Consider the following 23074-nt stretch of genomic DNA (forward strand, 5'->3'; position numbering starts at 1 on the left):
ACTCGTTTTTTAAATCGAAATTGGACTCTGGGAACCGGTTTTGTGGCGATCTGAAGTTTGCGGCCTTCTTCGGCCTTGGTCCCGAACTCGAGTTGGTGAAGTGTCCGGGTGCGAAGTGAACAACAGCGGCATGCCAGGTTGGCCCAGCCCCGGACCCCGTGCTTTCACTTTCGGTTTCGTGTTGATCTGCGGAAACTGACGTCGGGACATTGGGTGAGCAGCGCCGAGGACGGGGTGCATAGCCTGATTCTTGAACTGTAAACGGGCCTATTTCAGTTGGTGGCCCTGGTCTCCTGGCCTTCCTCCGGGTGCTGGAGGGTGCTGACCTTGGTGGTCGCCGACGATGACGACTAGAGTGGACGGCGATAAGCTGAAACCCAAGTCTACCCGGAGGGGAGCCTATTCCCAGGCCAACAATATGGACCGCTATGCGCAGCCAAAGGGATCCCCCAGTGGATCACGTAAATCGCCTGAGCCGCCCAAGGAGGCCTCGGGCGCATCATCCGAATTGACTCTGCTGGATGTCATGGGGGCCATTGAGGAGATGAAGGCGACTGTGAACCAGCAATTTGATACCTTGGCTAATAAATTGGACTCGGTGTTGATTGATGTCACTTTGGTCAGAGCAGACCTGTCCAAAACTAATGACCGGGTCGACTCATTGACTCAAGCGGCGTCGAGCCTAACGGTAGATGTGGCCGCTTTGCAGACGACGGTGCGGAGGTTGCAGCTCGCCAGTGACCTGACTGATCGTCGCCTTGAGGACACCGAAAGCAGGGCCAGGCGGAATAACGTCCGTATTATTGGGGTGCCCGAACGATCGGAGGAGTCTGCTGTGGATCTTTTTGTGGAGGATCTAGTGGTGACTCATCTAGCACCCAAAGGGCTGAGCAAGTTCTTCGCCGTGGAACGGGCCCACAGGATTCCAGGGGGTGCACCGAAGGTGGGTGCCCCCCCGCGGCCTATCATTGCCCGACTTTTTAATTTTCGGGATAGAGACGCTATCCTTCAGGCATCGAGGGTGACTGGGCCAGTAAAATTTGAGAATTCTAATGTTAGCTTTTACCCAGACTTCACGCAAGCGGTTCAAAAGCAACGGATGGGATTCTCGGCCATCAAACGGCGCTTGAGAGACATGGAGTTGAAGTATGCGATGCTATTCCTGGCTAAGCTGCAGGTCGAGTTAGATGGTCGCTCACACTTCTTCGACCGGCCGGAGGCGGTGGGAGAGTGGCTGGACGCCCTACCCAGGAGTCGAGGTCGGGAAGGTCGGATGGCGGAGAGCGGAGAGGGTTTGACGGCGTAGGAATGGAACTGTGACCCTGTCGATGGACTGGACTGGTAACGTTTTGCACCTGTGGCTGCACTGGACTCCAGTTTGTAACTCTTTGCCCCGTGGTATTTGGAGGTTTCGGGGGGCTAGCTGGGGCCCTTTCCTCCTTCAGGGTTTTTTTTTTCTTTTCCCCCCTTTTTTTGTCCTTTCTGTAGTGAGTTCCATATTGGGGCGACAGGCACACTGCATGTTGGGGGGGCTGATCGGGCTCACGCAGGGGTGCAGGGTGGGGGGAGTTCTGTTGGGGTTGATGGGGTGGGGTTGGGGTTTGTTTGTTTGTTTCACAAGGCGGGGTAATGTTTTTTGCTGTGCTATTATGATTGTGCTCTCCGGGAGGGGGATAGTTTGTGCTGGGAGGGATGGGGGGTAAGGGGCTGAGACTTCTTTCATGGAATGTGAACGGACTGGGGGACAGGATAAAGCGGGGGGTAGTCCTGCAGTTCTTGAAACGTATTTCGCCTGACATCGTGTTTCTGCAGGAAACACACCTCATAGGGAACTCTTTCCACGCCATGAACAGACGTGGGTATCGCCTTCTGGCCCATTCTGGTTTCACCTCTGGCTCGAGAGGAGTGGGCATTTTAGTCAGGACCTCTCTCCCGTTGGTGGTGGATGAGGTGCTCCATGACGACAGAGGGCGGTACACTGCGCTGGTGGGGAGGTGGGAGGGTAAGCTGATTTCGCTGGTCACGGTTTACGTGACGCCGGGCCTGCAGATGGCCACCTTTGCTGATTTGGGGCGCCTGCTACTTGGGCTTCCGGGGGGGGTGTTGGTCTTGGGGGGGGATTTTAACGCGGTGGTTTCCGGAGTTGAGGATCGACACCCCCCTAGGGACCTCCCTTGGGCCCAGAACTGGCTGGGGGGCTTTCTGGATACCCTGGGACTGATGGACTGCTGGCGGTTGAAACACCCTGGACAGGCGCAATATACCTTCCACTCTGGGGCCCACGGTAGTCTTTCGAGGCTTGACTATATGCTAGTGCCTGTGGCCCAAGCTGGGATGATCGGGGAAGTGCGACACTTGGCACGCGGTATATCTGATCACTCCCCTCTTTTGCTACACCTAGATATCGCCTTGAGGGCGGAGGGGAGGGTGGCGCCGATCAACCCCTGGTACCTACGAAACCCCACGATCCGTGCAGACCTGGTTAAGTCCCTGGAACACTATTTTAATGACAACATGGGGTCGGTGTCTTCCGCCATCTCCCTTTGGGAGGCCTTTAAGACGGTGCTCCGGGGCCAGGCTCTGTCTCTCATTTCCCATACCAAAAAATGCGCGGCGCAGGAGGTTGTTCGGCTAGAAAATGAGATCACCAAGTTGGAGATTGATTTGGAGCAAGGTGTTACGGATGACAGACTGCATGTGTTGGCACTTAAACAGGCCGACTACAAGGCGCTGGTTACCGAATCTGCTAGGAGTATGAGCAGGGAGCAACAGGGGCGTTTGTACGATATGGGTGATAAGGCCGGGAAGTTGATTGCTTGGTTGGATAAGAGGGAGAGAGCGAGTCGAGTTGTGCCGGATGTTGAGAGGGTGGATGGTGTGCGGGTGACGGACCCCGGTGATATTGTTGATTGCTTTGCGGAGTATTTTCACGGGGTGTACTCTCCGGTCTCAGAGCGATCAGAGGAAGACTCTCGACTACTGCTTCGAGACATTGCTCTGCCATCTCTATCTGATGAGGATAAATTATTGATGGATGCGGCCCCGTCGCCGGATGAGATTGCTTTGGCCATTCGCTCTATTGCCTCTGGTAAGGCCATGGGTCCTAATGGCCTTCCCATCGAATTATATAAGTTGCGCCCAGATAAGATTGCGCCGTATCTCCGGGACATGCTCCTTGAGGCTCTGGCAGCGGGTTCCCTCCCCCCTGACCAACGTCTTGCTACTATTGTTGTTATCCATAAGAAGGGAAGCCGCGGGATAGGTGTACTTCTTACAGGCCTATCTCTTTGTTAAACGCGGAGCCCAAAATCCTTGCCAAGGTACTGGCCAATCGCCTGTTTCGGGTTGTGGGCGACCTGATTCATCAAGATCAATCCGGTTTTATACCCCATCGCAATACCGCTTTGAACCTACGGCGACTGCATGGCGTCCTCGCTAGAGCGCCATTCATCCGTGAGCCGGCCATTTTGGCGTCCCTTGACGCTACCATGGCGTTTGACACCTTGGAATGGCCGTATATTTGGGCAGCATTGGCGAAGTTTGGGTTTGGCCCGGGGTTTATCGGTTGGGTGAAATTGCTTTATGATAACCCACTGGCACAGGTGGTGGTCAACGGACGGGTGTCGGCTCCCTTTGTTTTGGGTAGGGGCACCCGACAGGGATGTCCGCTGTCGCCTCTTCTCTTTGCGCTTTGTTTGGAGCCCCTTGCGGGGTGGCTGCGGTGGCACCCCTCGATGCGTGGCCTTCGATGGACGCCGGAGTATGAGGATCGTGTCTCCCTATATGCGGACGATATCCTCTTGTATCTTGCATCTCCGCGCAAATCGCTTATTGTATTGGTGGATGTGTTGAGCTCCTTTGGTCGCAACTCCGGATTGGTCATTAACTGGGCTAAGTCTTGTGTGTACGTTCTCTCCAGGGAGGCCCCCCCCCTTCCGCGGGGGTGCCCTATCCAGGTTGCGCAGTCGGGGTTCACGTATCTGGGAATCTTTATAACCCTGGACCCGGTGGCCCGGTATGAACGGAATCTTCTCCCCCCCCTTCAGCGCCTCAGGGCGGATGTAGCGGGTTGGCGGCGGCTGCCGCTCTCGCCGCTCAGCCGGGCGGCGTTGTTCAAAATGATGTCGCTGCCGCGCTTTTTGTACGCCCTGCAGAACACTATGGACGCAGTGCCGGCCCGCTATTTTCGGGAGGTGGAGTGTCTTCAGCGTCGATTGTTCTGGGATGGGCGGCCGCGGATTGCTCTCGCTAAACTAACCCTACCGTGGTATGATGGGGGGATCGCTCTCCCTGACATTAAAAGATATTATTGGGCCTCCCAGTTGGCTGCTATCAATCACGGGATGTATGGGCCTGCTTTGAACCCGGCTTTTGAGATGGACAAATTGTTATTGCCCAGCGGGGATTATAACCGAGCATTATACTCGGGGTCCCTTGATGCGCGGTTGACTGGCCCGACGCGGGTCGCGGTGCAGGTGTGGCATGCAGCAAATGCGGCGATGGGGTGGAGGGATCGCTTGACTCGGGCAACGCCATTGTACGCTTCCCAGCGTTTGGGTTATCTGTGTACTAAGAAAGGCTTTGAGAAATGGGATATGATTGGTATCAGCAAGGTAGGGGATCTCTGGACGAAAGGGAAATTTAAGACGTTCGACATGCTGAAAACTGAATATCAGCTGAACGATAGGGAATACTTTCGGTATGCTCAGGTTCACCATGCCTTGTGTTCCGTGTTCCCGGACGTCGCGGCTATTCCAGAGTATTCCCCGTTGGAAGACAGAGTATTGGACGGCTATGTGCCGGATAGCACCATTTCGCTGATTTATAAGAAGCTTATCAATGATCGAATGGGTTTGCTGACCTCATTGCGAGAGACATGGACTGCCGACGGCTTGGAACTTGACGACGAGGATTGGGTGTCAGCGGTGGCCTCCCCGAAAGAGGTGGCTATCCCGGCCCGTTTGAGTTTCGTCCAGCTTAAGATACTTCACAGAGTGTACGTCACGGGGCCTGGTTTGATGCGTATGGGGTACTCGGTGGATGGTCTGTGTAAGCGAGGCTGTGGATTACTGGGGACTTTCCTCCATATCCTGTGGGAATGTCCGGAAGTGACTCGGTTTTGGTGTAGAGTGCATGCGGTGTTAGAAGAAGTCACGCATGTTGCCTTGTTGCCGGAGGCACGGAGATGTTTGCTGAATGTCTGGGAGCCGACTGATTACAATGTGATGCAGACGCAGTGGGTGACTCTGGGCTATATGGTAGCGAAGCGGGACATTGCACAACTGTGGGGCGCCCAGGGGCCGCCAACGGTCTCAGCGTGGAAGGAACACATGGACTGGTGTATGTTCAGAGAGAAAACGGTGTATGTGGCGAGAGGCAAGCCTGGGAAGTGGATCAAGGTGTGGGGTCCCTGGAACTCCTATCGTGGAGGTATTTGCGCCCCACCCCAGACGCGTGAGATGGATGCTGCTCTGTCTCCCTAGCCCGCGCATTCCTATATGCTCCTGCGATATGCGACTTTGGTTTCTTCTGCCTGCCCCCCCCCCCTCTGTCTCCTTGGGTTTGTTTACTCCTTCGATGCGGGGAGCACATGTTATTGCCATTAACCCCCTCTGCCTTGTGTGTGTGATGTTTTTTGTTTTTTCAAAATATGAAACCTTTCTTTGCTTATTTATGGACTACGGCTGCGGCCGGCGGAGTTGATTAGCACCCCAGTAGCTCTTTTGTTGCTTCATCGATGTGAATGTAAAGCTGTGCCTAGGTTTACACTGTGCGTTAGCGGCCGGCCTGTTGGTTGTAGGCCCATATTTGTATGTCTCTGAAACTGTAATAAAGGTGTTCCAAAAAAAAAAAAAAAAAAAAGATTGCTGGGTAGCGCGTCATTACACAGCGCGCGCGCCTACCCAGGAACGCTCCTGGGAAATGTAGTTTTAATCGGGCGATAAGCCTGTGCGTACTCCGCGCCCGTGCGGAGTCACGCTATAGCCGGAATATATGACAGTATGAGCTGCTTAATCTGATGTCATGGACACATTGCTATATTTTTCTGCTCACCTTTAGTGCATTGGTAGCACATGGTTGGTTGTACTGTGGCTGGGTCGAATAGGGGCTCGTTCACCCCTACCTCTCGTATGCCAAACCCACCCCTTTGGACAGCAGGCCACCATTGGCTGACATGTTTACCACATGGGTCCCAGCTCGTGTGTGTTTCACTGTCCGTGCCCGCTCTTGCTGGGCACCGTGGAGTGGATGGCACATTCCCCTTGCAGCGGTGCCCAACCCTCCTACTTGCAGCACCGAGCGTCATGGCTAACAAAAACACACTTAGGTGGAATGTCAGGGGAATGCACACTCCCTCATGCCGATAAGCCGTTTACTCATATTTACGCCACCGCTCCACATACATTGAACTATACTTGACGCTGACCGAGGTAGCGAGATTTCAGGGGCGCTGGCATGGTCCGGTATTCTCCACATGCGCGGATCAAGGCGCGCGTTCCCTTCACAGTAGAAGCAGCGGTTGTTGACTCTGAGGGTCGTTATGTTTTGTTGATGGGACTGGAAGGCGCCACATGTTTATTGAGCCATTAATGCACCTCACTCTGATGAGTCGGGGTACCCAGTCAAATACGTTCATGCTGGAATGGGCTCTGTGTTGGAGGCCCGTCGGTCAGCACCCCCCGGACAGCGGCTCAAGCACGTCGTGGATGTCTGGCTGTTCTTGGCGGCTCCAGTAGGGGTGTGGGGTGCAGGATGAGCGAAAGACAAAGCGCATGGAGCTGAGCTCTGCTAGAGAGCGACCACCCCCATCTTGGCTGCACAAGCCACTCCCCCTCATTATATGAATACTCTCAGCTCATTTCCAAATGCTCCAGATGCCACCCACTCACACAGTGCAATGCTAGTGTTTCCATCCAGGAAAAAAGATATTTGCAATTAAAGCCCAGCCTTGTGGCCTCTGGAGACAGCCTCGGTCAGGGCTTGTGTCTCCAGTCTAGACCTGGTATGGCCACATCTGGAGTGGAGGCATTTATGCCACACATCCACTGCAGCCATGCCACCCTTTGAGGCTTGTGTGCCCTTTTCCTCTCCCAGGTTTGCGACACCTTTGTCCTTTTCTATCCCGTGCCCTCTTTTGTGGCTTTTTGATGCCCTCATTGACACCACTTTCCGTGGCCTTCTTCTTGCACTCTGACCCCTTCCACCCTGCCAAGTCCTCTCTGATCCTCCCAGTTCTTTACCCCATGCCTTCTTTCTGTTCTTTCACATCTTTCATAGCATGTACCTCCTTCATAGCTGTTCACCCCACCTTGCCACCTCTCGTACACTTTAGGTTCTTGGTCGCCATCTCTTCTGCACTCTCTCTGGCACTTTTCCTTCCCTTCTGCCCTCTGCCCACCTGTCCATCGTTTCTGACCTCTTGTCAGCTCTTTTGTTACTTTTATTCTTGCTGAAATCTACATTTCCCTATTCTCCTCTTTTACCCACATCCCCCCTCTTGATCATTCCTTTGTCAGGCCTATAGCTTACTTTTTGTGCCCTTTGCAATATATTGCACCTCGTGTCTGTCCATCTACTATCCCTGTGGCCTCTTTGTCTCCCAGTCACCCTTTTTTAGGTCTCGTCTGAGACAGCGCTTTAGCGCTGTTCTGGCGAGACTTATAGTAAGCGAGTTTTGGAAGTGCAAACAGTGCTTTCCAGGCCTCCAAATACAGTGCATGTGCGCCGGGCGCGCGCACCATTTGGCAGCCTGAAAAGCACTGCCTGATCACTTGCTTTGATGTCCTCAGTGAGCCGCGGGGCCACTGAGGACATCAAAGTGCACACCATTTGCCACCCCCTTCTTGTTATCAGCATGGCTCCCTTTCATGAGCGCTGCCCTGGTTCTGCTTTCATTCTTGTATTTATTTACCCTGCTCCTCCACCCCACCACTCTCCCTCCCCCCTCCATTTCAATCAATCATGTTTATGTCTCGGTAATTGTGTGATTTATTTTCGTTTGTTACATACTGCATTCTGTGGTATTTTCTGCTAATTCCTGACTTTCTCTCTCTACCTCCTGGTTTATTTACTGTCTCTCTCTATTTCTTCATTAACAGTATCTTTCACCGTGTTAATTATCAGGCGTCGTGTTTCTCCTCTGTCTGTTTGCGGAATCTCCTTTTAACACCAGTCTCCGCTCTTCACAAACTGAAGCGGAACAACAGACTCCAGCAGTCGGGCGTAGGGTTCGGTAATTATGTGATGTATTCTCGTTTCTTACGTACTGCATTCTGTGGTATTTTCTGCTGATTCCTGACTTCCTCTCTCTCTATCTCCTGGTTTATTTACAGTCTCTTTCTATCTCTTCATTACGGCTGGGGACGTGTACACTATTCTCGGTTGGTCACTACTACTCAGCTCTGGAGTAGGCACCAGAGCACACATTCGCTTTGGGGCACTGTCCTTATTGTGAAACTAATAACCAGAATCGGGGTGCTGCATCGATCTGCAGTGGACACTAGTGCACCAGAGTCACGGTGCTACTCAGCTCTGGAGTAGGCACCAGAGTACAGATTCACATTGGTGCACTGTCCTTATGGTAAAACTAGTGTACGATGATCAGGGTGCTGCATCAATCTGCAGTGGACACTAGTGCACCGGTGCCAGTGTACTAACATGCTCTGTGGTGGACATTAGTGCGCGGAAGCCATGTGCAGCACTACTTTGGGCTGGACACTAAAGCACGTAGTGATGTTGCTGCACTGCTCTGAAGCTGACATTTGTGCACCGGAACAGGGTGCTGGAGTGTTCTAGGGTGGATACTTGTGCACAGTGGCTAAGGGGGCTGATTCGTGTGTGGTAGGAATTAGTGCACGGACGACGCATACAGCATTACCGTGTGGCTGACTTTTCTTTTTGTGAATCTTTTATATAGCGCGAACTCGACCCGAAGGTATTGGAGCGCTGTACATGAGCACCGTATTTACATGACACATTCAGGCACGGGGAGATTAAGTGATTTACTCTGGATCACAGGATGTGGACGCGACCCCGAGGCTCAAACCCTGAGTGTGCTGACTGCTGTGCGCTGGTCATTATTGCACGGGGTCCAGGGTGACGAACTGCCGTGGTCACTAGTGCAACTGAGGCAGCATCCTGTACCCCTTTGGGGTGAGCACTGGTGCGCGGGAGGCAGGGTGCTGCTCCGCTCTGTGGTGAGGCCGGTGAGCACCAGTGCACGGGAACCTAGGAGCTGCACCGTCCTGGTTGAATACTCGTGCACAGAAAACGGAGGTGTCTGACTTTGATCGGCTGTGTAAGGATGAAGGTCCAGGGACTGTGTCTAGCCTTCCTCGCCCTTCCTTGTAAATGCACGCAGGGCCACTCCTCTGGAGCGGCTCGTATGTCTTGATTTAAATTAAAACCAGCCGATGAGTATTTTCCACACACTGACCTAAATGTCTCACCCCTGCTCTTAATGGAAAACTACAGCGTTTGTATTTTTTGTAAACATTCCCAGCAGAGAAGAAAAGCAAACGTCACACTTCGTTGTGAATCCCACGTGCAGGAGAAATTAAATCTCACAGTTATGTTTGCAGTATGGTTAAACCTGCACAAACAAACATCATATGACGCGACCCCGAGGCTCGAACCCTGGTTTCCAGCACCAAAGTCAGTTTCAGGGGAGAGGTATGTGGTCCGTCGGCTAAACTGCCAACTTGGGTGCTGGAAACCAGGGTTCGAGCTTCGGGGTCGCGACCACATCCTGTGATTCTGGGCAAATCACTTAATCTCCCCGTGCCTAAATATGTAATGTAAATACGGTGCTATGTAAAGCGCTCCAATACCTTCGGGTCGAGTTCGCGCTATATAAAAGATGCAAAAAAAACAAAAACATAGTTAACTAGTTACACAACCCAGAGGCTTTGGGGACACGCTCTATCCCAGAAGACACACAGCCTAGTTACCCAGCATCACAAGGGAGAGATTTCTAGTCGGATGACAACGCTCTTACAGACATTTAGACCGCACAGCCATCTCTCAGGTTAGCCACGTTTTACATACTCCACTCGAGCTCATCCGAGGCACCCCGTTCCAGTTCTGGGCTGTTACTTAACCGGCATCAATTGCATTCTAAGTTCTGTAGTCTTGTTTGCTTCCATTGCATTCATTTGTTTGTAAAAGGCAAAATACCCTGATTAGTAGAGGAAAAGCGTGATATAGTGTCTTGGATGACATGGAGCCATATGGACACTTTGTTGGTACAGTTTTAGAGAGGTGAGTTATAGCTTCGGTTTCACAAAGGCCCATACGGCAGGCTACATCATCCCACATAAGGCACAGAACTTGGTTTAGACAGCAGCGCTGTCTCACAAGTTTCACACATTGTACTTGTACTTGTGTTTGCTTTAGACAGAGCCATCTTACAGGTGAAACTGAACATACAGGCTTTGACAATAGATAGCATATCTAACAGGGACGCTTACTGGGCCACGCCTCCGATAGGCACACCACTCTTAGTTGACACCAAATTAAAAGCTCAGACTTCAGACAGCAGAATTATGTTAATGGCTAGAGCTATTCAACTGTGAAACTGGAAAATTCTAAGCACTTTGCATGATTGATTAAACCTAGTAGAAATAGGTTAAGTAATTTGCTCAGGTTCACACTGTCTCTCAGCAAGAAGCTGTGAACTCCACACTTGGCACCCAGCAGCTCAGTTGCCTGTTCAGTCTTTCCACCACCTTGGCCATTCACAAATGTATAGTGCATATGCAAAGTTAACTTTGGTTACTTTGATTACTTAGTTTTAAGTTATGCAGCAAAAGCTAAGCTTTCATACGGTCTCATCTTTCATCCTACATCTCATTTTCTGCTCTCCCTTCCTTTATCTCTCTTCTTTTTCACTCTAACTTTTATTGTCTTTCTTGCAAATTCCAACGCTGTGCTATGATCGGGAAACTGAGGTAATACGTCATACGGTCATGAACATTTGCACTAACATTATAAAATCAATGTCACTGCACCGATTTTCATATGTAAACCCATAACGCGAGCCATGCTTTTAGCAGTCATGTGCTGAGAATTCCATGCAGTTTTACAGGATCCAGGAATACACTGTAAACCGTTTTAACCAAAAATGGATGACTAGGCGACTTCTAATAGGGGCCAAAATCTGCCACATTCTCCTAAAAGAGGCACATTCCTTACCCTACTGACAGCCTACTTCCACAAACCTATTGCGCCTACTATGGATGTCTCTGGCCCATTTGGAAGTTATCTCGGAAAAGCATTGTGGTGCCATGCTAATGGCCGATGGTACCCTTCATGCATGGTGAATAACAATGACAACAGCTCAGTTATTTTTGCATGGTGCTTAAGGATGCATTTATCATCAAGTCATAGAGAAGTCTTTTTAGGTCAATCCTGGGCAGTGCATGCGCTGCTTTGTGAAGCCTGCTGTATTTAGGTATGGACTTGAAGCTCCGCCCACTCTCTTTTCATATTTTCAATTGGCTCCTGTTACTGTCCTTTAAAATGGTGGCTTTTTTTTTATAAATAGGGTTTGTAGTCCCTCCTGAGTACCGCATTGTCTGCATTTGTAACTTCCTGTGAAGACTGGGACTGGCCTTTATACTTGTGTTGTTGCTCTGTATGTTTTATTTAGTCTGTGAGTACTATTTCCTTAAATGATTTCTCCTATTCCACCCATGACATGTTTTCCTGTAACGCAGCACATATTAATATTTTTTTAGTAATGGTGGCCGCGTCATATTTACAAAACCAGCGTGCACCTTTTAATCGATATTTACATTTTTGGGTATTGCAGTCAACTTACACTATAGTGGCCACGCTCATTTCTTTATTTACGTTGTCAGCGCATCCGCTTTGACTTTAGCAGCCATGCTCCTTTCTTTCTTTACTTTGCCACGGCGGTCTGCTTTAACTATAGTGGCAGCCATCTTTTCTGTTCATGGGAGTACTAGCCAATGGCGGCCGCACACCTGGAGTGGGAAGGCATGCATTTTGCACATAAAGGCGTACTCCCCGATTTCCCGTCCTATGCCGAACACCATCTCACCCCTTTCACTTGCCCCCCCCCTCCCCCACCACCCTTCCAAGGTCGAGAGTTTAAGCTATTGGCATTGTAAACGACAATGCTTTTTATTTATGTGTCAGTTTTCTAAACAGATGAATTCAAGGCATTATCATTTACAATGCCAAAAGCTTAAACTCTCGCAAATGCGAGACCTATTGCATTGCAAATGCTTGTTCCCTTCTCTCTCCTAGGACAGTCCTGTACTTTCTTTGCCACCTGGTCATAACTTGCACCTTCTCTGTTTTCTCAGGCATGCCTTGAACGCTTTCTGCCCTGCCCACCCTTATATTTTCTGTCCAGCCCCTGTATCTAGATATTCCTTGCATATTTGTTCTTCCACAACTCAAATGTCAAGACCTGTCTGCCCGTTAGCGATTGCTCTTGCCTTCGTCCAGTCATCCAGTCATCCATTGTTCTATAGTCTTCCAAGAGCCCCCCTTTCAGAGGCAAGAACAACTGGCTTTTCATGCAGTGCGAGAGAAGCCTCGTCAGAGTCACCAACAAAATGCCATTGCTCAAGTTAAACAAAAACCAGGAAACGTTGTCAATGCTTGTTTACGATGCCTCTTTTTGATAAAAGGAACTCAGAAACTTGACAGACCACGGAGAAGGGTGAAGACTGAGACTTCCCACTTCACTCTGAAGGTTGCCAGGAAAAACACAAAACTGACATCACCTCCAGAGCTACCTTCTTCCAAGTAAAAATGTACAAGGCACTTAAACAAAAATGATTCACCCATTTTATCAATCTGAACTTCAAACCTGAGTTCAGCCCTCACCTTAAGGTAACTAAGACTAAGGGGCATATCAGCAACACCCGGCAATAATTATCGCTCAGCGCTCTTAGCGTGAGGATAATTATCGCCGGCTAGCGTGGATTTTTATCGCTGAGATAGCGTGCTATTACCAACGCTTATCTCAAAAGCGATAAAAATCCTAGCGCTTACTGCCTAACGTGAGATTATCGCTGGAAACCGAGCAATAATCTCACGAAATGTGGTGTTAGCTTGTTGATAGGGCCCCACAAACTTAGCCATGATATCCACCTTCTATAGGATATCATGGCTAAGTCAGTCCTGAAGCAGGCGTAAGGAAAGTAGCGATAACAGGGGTTATCGCTACTTTTCTTGCCGGTATGCTTCATAGCGTGGGGCTTGATGATAGGAGAAATGTCACTTAGCAACATTTCTCCTGTCATGTCAGGAATGCCCACTTTGCATCTCATTAGAGATGCAAAGCTGGGCGTTAAGATTTCCGGCGCTAAAGCAAGGTTTCACGCGTTAGCGTGACCTTGCTAATTAGGCGATAAAATTATCGCCACTTTTCGGACGAAAACGGCCGCAAAAGCAGCGATAATTTATTATCGCCGCCTTGTAAATATGCCCCTAAATGTGAGGAATGTCAAATGTTCTTTGTCAACGAAATGTACTCCCTAAGAACATGAATCCTACCATCATCTCTCAGCTTGTCAGACATTCTTCTTTCCTCTGACTCCACCGTTTGGTCTGAATTTTACTTAATCTCTCAAGACCACATACCCAAAATTGCGAAAACCTGAAAACCAACTTCATATCATGATGGCATCACCTCACCATAAAAAATAATTTCCAGGGAATCAGATCTCCCAGAAAATCTGGGGGCAGTGGGGCTCCCCCCACGGCCCCCGACATAGAAGCAGTGGTTGCCCTGGGTGGGCTCCAAGGCACCCACTGTTTACTGGCTGCCCACTCCCTCTTCAAAATATGGCTGTGCCCTGGGGGATGGGGTGCCCGGGCCGAAATCTCCCCCAATCAGTCATAGAGTGCGTCAATGCGGATGGGATCCCTGGGGCCAATATTGGCCGGGCAGCTAGGGCTGCGTGCCCCCCTTGTAAAAATGGGTGAGCCACGGCAGATGGGGTCCCCAGGGCTAGAAAATAGCCCAGCGAGGGGGCCATGTACACCCTCCCCTAAAAAATGTGGCAGGCGTCCTAATGTAACTATAACTCTCGCCACGCGCTGCTGATTACCCCACAGAGCACATCTGTCCTTACATCTTCTATGACATCATTGATAATATCACTGCATTGTTTACCATAAAATTATAGATGAAAAAACTGTTCGGGCACAAGTATAGTTATAGTTAAGTCAGCATCAGGAAACGCCTTTTTTGTTTTGCTGATAACTTTGGTGCCGTTTGACAAATCTTCACAGAACCATCTGAAAAAGTGCTGCTTTTTGACTAGTTTGGGTGCGGAAAGTTTCAGGGTGATCCGTCATGCAGTGGCTAAGAAAAATGGGGTCCCAAAAAACAAAATCCAGATGCATTTTCCATAGACTTCTTTAGACAAGGCTACAGTAAAAACTGCTGAACAAGTTTGGCAGGAAGCTAGATTTTGGTTGGCCCGGGCAGAGGTCATGGAGTTTTACACCAGGGAATTCCGCGGAGTTACAGAACGTTCCCTTGGATGCTGAGAGCAGTTGGTGACCAAGAACCCCTGTTGCTGCCACAAGTAACTCCCCCACAGCGGGATTACTGAGACTTCGTTGGAGGTCCCGCCCCTTTCTCAACCACTCTGCAAACGCACCACCTGCCACACTAGTGGTTGGGGGATGATCTCCCCTTGTTTGCTGAGGGTCATTGGGGGTCAAGAACCCCTATTGTTGCCACAAGTAAGTCCCCTGAAGCAGGATTGCTTAGACCTCTACAGAGATCCCTCCCCCTTTCTCAACCCACACTGGGCTATATCCAGGATTGCCGAGACCAGCAGCTCTTCTCCCCCCCCCCCCCCCCCCAGCAGAAGTGATTGTCCCCTCCCTGGCTTGACTGGGAAGGTACTCCTGAGGCGGTGGCCCCGGGGGGCTTAGATCCTGAGTGGGGCCTTGAAGAACCACCACCCGTGTCGGTGTCTCAGTGTTGGCTCAGGAGTCACCCTCCATGGAAGTTGAAACCAGTGTACCCACCGGGGGCTGACTTGACGCACACTCGGCAGTCGTAACGACCAGTTCTATGATCCCCACCGCCAGTGCTCTTTCTCCAGTGGGTAAAGGGCCCTTGCTATTTCAATCCCTCAAAGTGGGTGTTCCTTGTCACGACACTGGACAGGCGACTGGAGAACCTCCCTGGGCTGCATGATAGCCTGGATCCACAGGAGTTGGGGTACTAGACTCACAGTGTGGGGTAAAGGGGACAATACTTGCTGAGTGGCCCGTTGGAGGTATAAGAATGCTAGTCACAACGCAGGGACAGTCTTTGGGGAACTCACCCCTCCCAAATAATCAGCTGCTGGATTCGGAACGCAGCGCAAAGCTGGCGCCTTACTGCTCGGTACTTGGTCTTCCTGAGCTGTAGTAAACATGGGCAGAGAGAAGTCAAGGACCACCTCGAGCTCCGGCAGAGGGGGTTCTCGCTCACCGCCCTCGGAGTGCTCATCTGGTAGATCTCATCAGACGGAGATGGGGGCCACATCCGCCCTGACCGGGAAAAATTGGACATGATCCTGCAGGAAATTCGGGATTCACACTTTGCAATTGAAAGCCAGTTGGGTACAATATCAGTGAAATTGAACTTACTTAAAGATGACCACCGAAAATTATCCGATAAAGTCAAGAACACTGAGCAACTACTGGACACAATGGGGCCTCAAGTAACTGAGCATGATGGCCAGCTGAAGCAGATGAGTCAACAGATTGAATCCTTGCAAGCCCATGCTGATGATGTGGAAGGGCGGACGCGAAGCAACAACCGTAGGATTGTGAGTCTACCTGAAGGAACAGAGGGCGCCAACCCAACGATTTACATCATGGAGTGGCTGAAAACTGTAGTGGCCCCCATGGGCCTGTCTCCGCACTTTACCGTGGAACGTGCCCACCGCGTGCCCACGCGTCAGCCTATACCTGGATCGAACCCACGTCGAATAATGGCAAGAATATTGAATTATAGAGATCGAGATCATGTGCTGCAGGCGGCGAGGGATCAGGCCCAGTTACACGTGCAGAATGCGAGGATTTCTATATTTCCGGACTACACATTGGCTGTTCAGCAGAAGCGCTTCTCATTTCTGGAAGTCAAAACAAGAGTACGAGCGGCGGGCTTGATATTTGCATTGCTTTTCCCGGCCAAGCTCAAGATTAACTACAACCATTGTTTGTTGTTCTTTGATACCCCTGACTGTGCTTGGGAATGGTTGGACAGGAACTTCCCTGATGTACTATTGGAACGGCGATTGGACTCAATGCAACCAAAATCTCAGCTGGTCCCCCGACGGCGCAGGAAGGGCCTGGTCACACAGAGGGCGGGATCTACTCCCCCGCAGCATCAGCAAGTGATGGAGGCAAGGCAGGAGGCCCTCCGGACTGCTGGGGCACTCCGAGTTCCAAGGCCGCCGATCAGTACTAGCCCTTCAGATGAGGCACACACGGACTCTGATTCGGGGGTAGAGTGGCATTATTCCCGTCTGAATCTACTCAACATAGTCATGATCCGTTGGGCTGAACCTGGAAGGTCTTTGAAAGAACACTGTCGCTAATTACATGAAACATACACACCCACTTCAGCAGTTATACCATGTCGAACCTTCGTGCATTCCTAACCAGCCTCTATTGCAAATTTTTTGGTTTTACTACTGTATACACATGAAAGGGGTTTTCTTATGGTAGTGTGACGGCCTGGGCCGACTTGGGCATGTATTCTTATTATAAATTAAGAAACTTGCGTATTGAGCACGCAGCTTACCCTACAAGCGAAAGCAAGAGTTCTAAGTGTATAATGTTAATCTTGTTTTGGACAGTTTGGTCGGGCGAGGTTCCATCGTTGGACCCAGTACTGGGGTTTGTTCGTATTGTTTTAATTGTTGCCGCACATTCTGATGGGGGAATCGGGGTCGGGGTCGTTGGGATGGGGTGGGTCAGGAGGGTCTTTTAGATTGACAACTAGTGATGTCGGTTGATAAACTGTATACTGTTACATCCTGGACTGTCCGGGGGATGGGGTCGGTCCAGAAGAGACAAATAGTGGCCCAGCTACATTGACACAAGGCTCAAATAGCATATCTTCAAGAGACGCACTTATTACATCAGAAATGGGTAAACTGCAGAGAAGGTGGGGGGGGGGCAATTTTATGCAATAGTGTACTCCGCCTTTTCTAGAGTGGCTGCAATATGGATACGGGCGGGAATCCCCTTTGCTCATAGGGAGTCTAGAATAGATGACCAAGGCAGGTATGTTTTGATTCGTGGGGCCCTAGATGGTAAGCAGGTAGTATTAGGCTCCATCTGTGCTCCGAACATAGATCAAGATGCCTTTTTATCACGGTTAACTCAGGCACTCTCAGATTGGGTGCAGTACCCATGGTTACTGGGTGGGGACTTCAACGCTGTGTTTGACATACACTGAGATCGATCCCATCCCCCCTTACCGAGCACTACCGCTGTGACCCAAGCTGCTACACTGACTAGATGGGCACGGGGTGGAATCTTTTTGATGTCTGGCAGTCACAACACATGAATATGCGGGAATATTCCTTCTACTCCCACCCACATAGCCTACATACCCGATTGGATCATTTTCTTGTACCCCAGATTTCTCCCCTGCCATTCATCAGAGTACTTTCCTAGGTAAAACCATCTCTGACCATAACTCTATAGAACTGACATTGCACTGTGGACGGGTCCCTATGCCTACACTAACATGGCGACTGCAGCCTTTGACCTTAGAAGATCAGGTATTTCGCGCCAAGCTAGTTGACACCATTACTACATATTTTGCCAAAAATGAAGGCACGGCCATGACTAGATCAGTTGAGTGGGAGGCCATTAAAATAACAATACGGGGGGTCTCTATGGGAAACTTGGTGGGGGTCAGAAGAGAGGTGACAAGGGACTTAGCGGAGTTGGAAGATAAACCGCATGCGTTGGAAGTGGCAGCTCAGGCAAATGTAATGGGAGCGGAGCAACTGCAGGAAGCTAGGATCAGGTACGCTGAGCTGTTGGAGCGGCTGCAGATAGTTGATTTACATGCTTACACATTGCGCACACACGCCGAAGCGGACAGGGCTGGCACGCTATAGCGCAGCTGAATGCACCCCCATTGATTCCCACTCCTACTTTAGCGATATATAATGCACACCACATGCTGCTTCCGTCCCAGAGCGAATTTAATAAGTAAGACTTTCCAAGAACATTATACAAATCTTTACATGGCTCCTCCCCTAGATGTGACAGATGCGACTGCGCAATTTCTAGAGGGAATAGACCTTACCACTGTACCGGACTCATCTGCTACGTTGTTGGCAGCCCAGATTACCACAGCAGAGATCTGTGTTGCAATAAAAGTGTTGGCACATAATAAGACCCCAGGCTCGGATGGCCGGCCCGTTGAATTTTATTCCAACTATGTGGACGCGCTAGCACCAAAGCTGTTGTAATTGTATGTCAACTCGCTTGAAGAGGGTACACTGCCCCCCACTACTAGAGAGGCAATAGTCACATCCCTATTGAAACCGGATAAGGCCCCCACTGACTTGGCGTCTTATCGGCCTTTGTCGATACTCAACACAGAATATAAAATCCTAAGTAAAATTTTAGCGTCTAGATTACTTCCCCTGTTGCCCAAATTAATACACACGGACCAATGTGGTTTTATTCCCAAGTGTAGCACCTCTCTTAATATCCATCGGTGATGCAGGTAAATAGACTAAATATCGACTTTTTAATATCGGAGGACAGAATATCGAGTCAAAAATATCGAGAGGACATAATTTCGACTAGACATAATATAGTGGTAAATAATATCGAAATGCAGGTAAGTAATATTGATTGTCATTATATCGTTATCATTAATATCAATTTTTTTAAAGTGTTGTTTATGTTAGTATATGTGAAAAGTATATAATATTTTTGTAATGTATGTTTCATTTTTTTTAAGTTATGAATTTTATATTAAATAATTTTTGCGTATTTAGTTCCGTAGCGGGTTGTGGGTTTATAGGGGAATAGGGTGGGAAGTAATATAATTATATTATATTAATTTTATAATATTTAGAATTTATTAATTATATGTTAATTAATGTTTGCGTTATTTAATTCTGTAGCGGGTTGTGGGTTTATAGGGGAAAAGGGTAGGAAGTAATTTAATTGCAATTAAATATTTAATTATTTTATTAATTCATAATTTATTATTTAAGAATTTATATTGCTAATTGAGCTAATTAATTTATTATTAATACATGAATTGGTTAATAAAAAATAATTAATTGTTAATTATGTAATTTGTGTGAAAAAAATGTATCAATTAGTAAATAATTAGATATTAATTATTAACAATTAATTAGTAAATGTGTTATTTTTTTAAAACTTTTTTATGAGCGGGTTGTGGGTTTATAGGTGAACAAGGTGGGAAGAAATGTAATTGATAATAAATATTTAATTTATTTATTAATTAATAATTTACTATTTTATATTGTATTTTGTTAATTTAGTTAATTAATTTATTCATTAATTATAAATTGATTAATACAAATTAATAATTGTTTGTTTCATTATGTAAATTGAGTGAAAACAGTATTAATTAGTAATTAATTGGATAATAATTATTAAAAAATAATTTGTAAATATCTTAATTGTTTAACTTTTTTAAGAGTGGTTTGAGTGTTGATAGGTGAGTAGGGTAGGAAGTAATTTAATTTTAATTACATTTTTAATACATTTTATATAATATTTATTTAAAGTTATTTTATAGTGTTAATTGTGTGACTTAAAATAGATTTGATGGTTAATAATGTCATTGTTAAGTGTTATTAGTTAATTAATTAATTGTTAAATAATGATAATTATATTGTAGGAGTGGGTATACTAAATTATTCCCCTACGCTATCCAACACTTTCCCTGCTGTTACACTTGGGTGGCGATTCCGATCCTGTAAAACCCGGGTACGAATGGTCGGACGGAGCGTTTTTTCCGTCCGACTCGTAACCGGGAAAAACACCTTACAAACTCGCAAGTACGATTCGCACAGAAACACCATTTCCGTACGAGTCGTACAAAACACCGACCGGCAAAAAAATACATACAATTCTGAATCTGGATGGCGGATACGCGACGTCCGGACGGAGTCAGGCAGCGTTCTACGGACCAGCAAGTATGATTCGTGCCGACGTCACTCCGCACGCAGCAGTTTTTACGGGAGCCAAAAACTGCCAGTAAATTGAGGACGACGCGAACAAGGAGTACCGGTACGCGACGGACAGCCATGGACCCCAACCTACGCGTCATCCCAGCCCTCATAGCCTACCACCTCATGTACAGAAACCGACGCAGATGCCGCAGAAGGTCAGAACAACCCCAGGGGCAAACGGGCGGGTGGGGTGCAAGGGGCAAGAAACATAACCCACACCCCACAAAATACAAATACAACCTGCACAATAATTACCTCCATAGCCTGGCCACTACGGGGGGCGTGTCCACCAATCACACATCCCACCACAACGGAAGTGGATGTGGACGCGTACCCGTCACCACCACAATGGTGGTACGGGACGTCCCCACGCCCCCCAGAGCGTGGGTACGGACCGTACCACGCCTACCCCTACGTCACACCAACAATGGCGGCACGGCCGGTACATACGTCCCAAAAGCATGGGTACGGGCCGCACCCCCAAAGTTGGGGTGCCGTAGGGGTACGGCCCATACCCAGGGCATCAGCGCGTGGGTACGGCACATACCACGTCCACCCCTACGTCACACCAACAAAGGCGGCTCGGCCGGTACCCACGTCCCAAAGGCATGGGTACGGGCCGCACCCCCAAAGTTGGGGTGCCGTAGGGGTACGGGCCGTACCCAGGGCATCAGCGAGTCGGTGCGGCACATACCACGCCCACCCCTACGTCACACCAACAATGGCAGCACGGCCGGTACCCACGTCCCAAAGGCATGGGTACGGGCTGCACCCCCAAAGTTGGGGTGCCGCAGGGGTACGGGCCGTACCCAGGACATCAGCGCGTGGGTATGGCTCATCCCACGACAGTGGACTCATACATAGGGGTGGGTGCCCATCACTCCCAGCAGTGCCCAGACATATGAGGGGTGGGTGCAGAGGACTCCCAGCAGTGCCCAGACATATGAGGGGTGGGTGCCTATCACTCTCAGCAGTGGCCAGACATATGAGGGGTGGGTGCCTATCACTCCCAGCACTGCATAGACATATGAGGGGTGGGTGCCTATCACTGTCAGCAGTGCCCAGACATATGAGGGGTGGGTGCCTATCACTTCCAGCACTGTCCAGACATATGAGGCGTGGGTGCCTATCACTGTCAGCACTGCCCAGACATATGAGGGGTGGGTGCCTATCACTGTCAGCAGTGCCCAGACATATGAGGGGTGGGTGCCTATCACTTCCAGCACTGTCCAGACATATGAGGCGTGGGTGCCTATTACTGTCAGCACTGCCCAGACATATGAGGGGTGGATGCCTATCACTCCCAGCACTGCCCAGACATATGAGGGGTGGGTGCCTATCACTCCCAGCACTGCCCAGACATATGAGGGGTGGGTGTAGAGGACCCCCAGCAGTGGACAGAGCCATGGGGGTGTGTACATCACCCTCCGATGAGCCAAACTCCATGGGTGCATGAAGGCATACACAATGTGCGACAATGTTGAGAGTGCCATGACAACAAATCACTGACTGCAGTGTCCCACTCCCATGAGGATGGATATCCTTCCCCCACAGCATGACACACCACATGTGGGTGTGATGACAAATTACACATGCATACCCACCCCTGGCGGACGCAGCACAATACACACACTGAGATCATGCAACAAGACAGTATCCTCATGTCAAACACCACTAAAGTAAGAGAGCCTAAGGGAACACACACTGTCACCCACATACCAGGAATGATAGAAATGCACAGGTGCCGGGGCAGCCAACAAGTTGTAGCCTCCCATGGAAGGAAAAGGGTGGAGTACACACAGATACAATGCCCACAATTGTCAGTCAGGTGCCCAAATACCCTGCAGAACACGTAACACATGTGTGTGAGGCAGGGAGTACACACATGCATAGTGCGGAAAAGGGAAAATGTCCACATGAAGTCATGTCAATACATTCCATACACAAGTACAGTGTCCAGCAAGGATGCCACAAACGATGCAGGTGGAGACATAGCAGAGCATGCATGGCGAAAGTCGAAGGGACGTGTCACACACCCAGGAAATATTGACACAGCTCAGCACAACAATTGGGAAACACCCTGCAGGGATGATGTCAGGTGCCACAGAGTAAGGAACACACCTTGGGACAATGTCACCATGCAGTAAGAGCGAACATCACCTAAGAATACATGCAGTCACCTTGTGACGGCATGCAGATACCAGGGTCCACCCCATGAGCAGCACACCACAACATTTCCCAGACACACAACACATCATCACCACCCCAACTCAGGGAGCAGCAGCACCAACAGCAATACCAGAAAAACATTTGTGTGCAAAGGAAAAACAAAAAACCACAATCAGCATTTCGAAGAAAAGTAGCTAAGTACACTCTTCACCAAGCCCATGGGCCACGCCAGATGCGAAGTCCTGGGGGGAAACACGTCGGGACGCGTCTCCCCTAGCTTGCCTGCACAGTGCACTGTACCATATCAGCCACAGAGTGGGGGGCATCATGTGGGGGGGAAGAACCAGGCACCGCAGGGAAAGGAGGGGCACGGGTAGGTCGTGGGTGCAGGGACGGACGACTCCACCACAGGGGGTGGGGCAGCGTCAAAGGAGGAGGTCAGTATGGCGCTGCACACGGCAGCAAGCTCTTCCAGTGTCTCCCCTGCACCCGAAGGAACCACAGGCCCCAAGGAGGGGGGGGGGTCAGAGGGATGGGTCGCAGCGCAACTGGGGGAGGGTGTGGACAGGGGGGAGAATCAACTACCCTGCCCGGGGAATCCCTCAAAAGCTTGCGGGGTGGTGTCACACTGGGGCAGGGAACGGACTGGCCATGAAGGACTCCCTGTCCGA

At 49.6% G+C, this 23074-nt stretch overlaps 1 pseudogene across 1 annotated transcript in view; it reads left to right on the plus strand.

Annotated features, from left to right (window-relative positions):
* The window catches only part of LOC146808634 (NACHT, LRR and PYD domains-containing protein 3-like), an 852065-nt pseudogene that overhangs the window by 157996 nt on the left and 670995 nt on the right, over positions 1-23074 (plus strand). The window lies entirely within an intron of this gene.

The sequence above is a fragment of the Triturus cristatus genome, chromosome 8, assembly GCF_964204655.1.
Source record: "Triturus cristatus chromosome 8, aTriCri1.1, whole genome shotgun sequence".
NCBI classification, from domain to species: domain Eukaryota; kingdom Metazoa; phylum Chordata; class Amphibia; order Caudata; family Salamandridae; genus Triturus; species Triturus cristatus.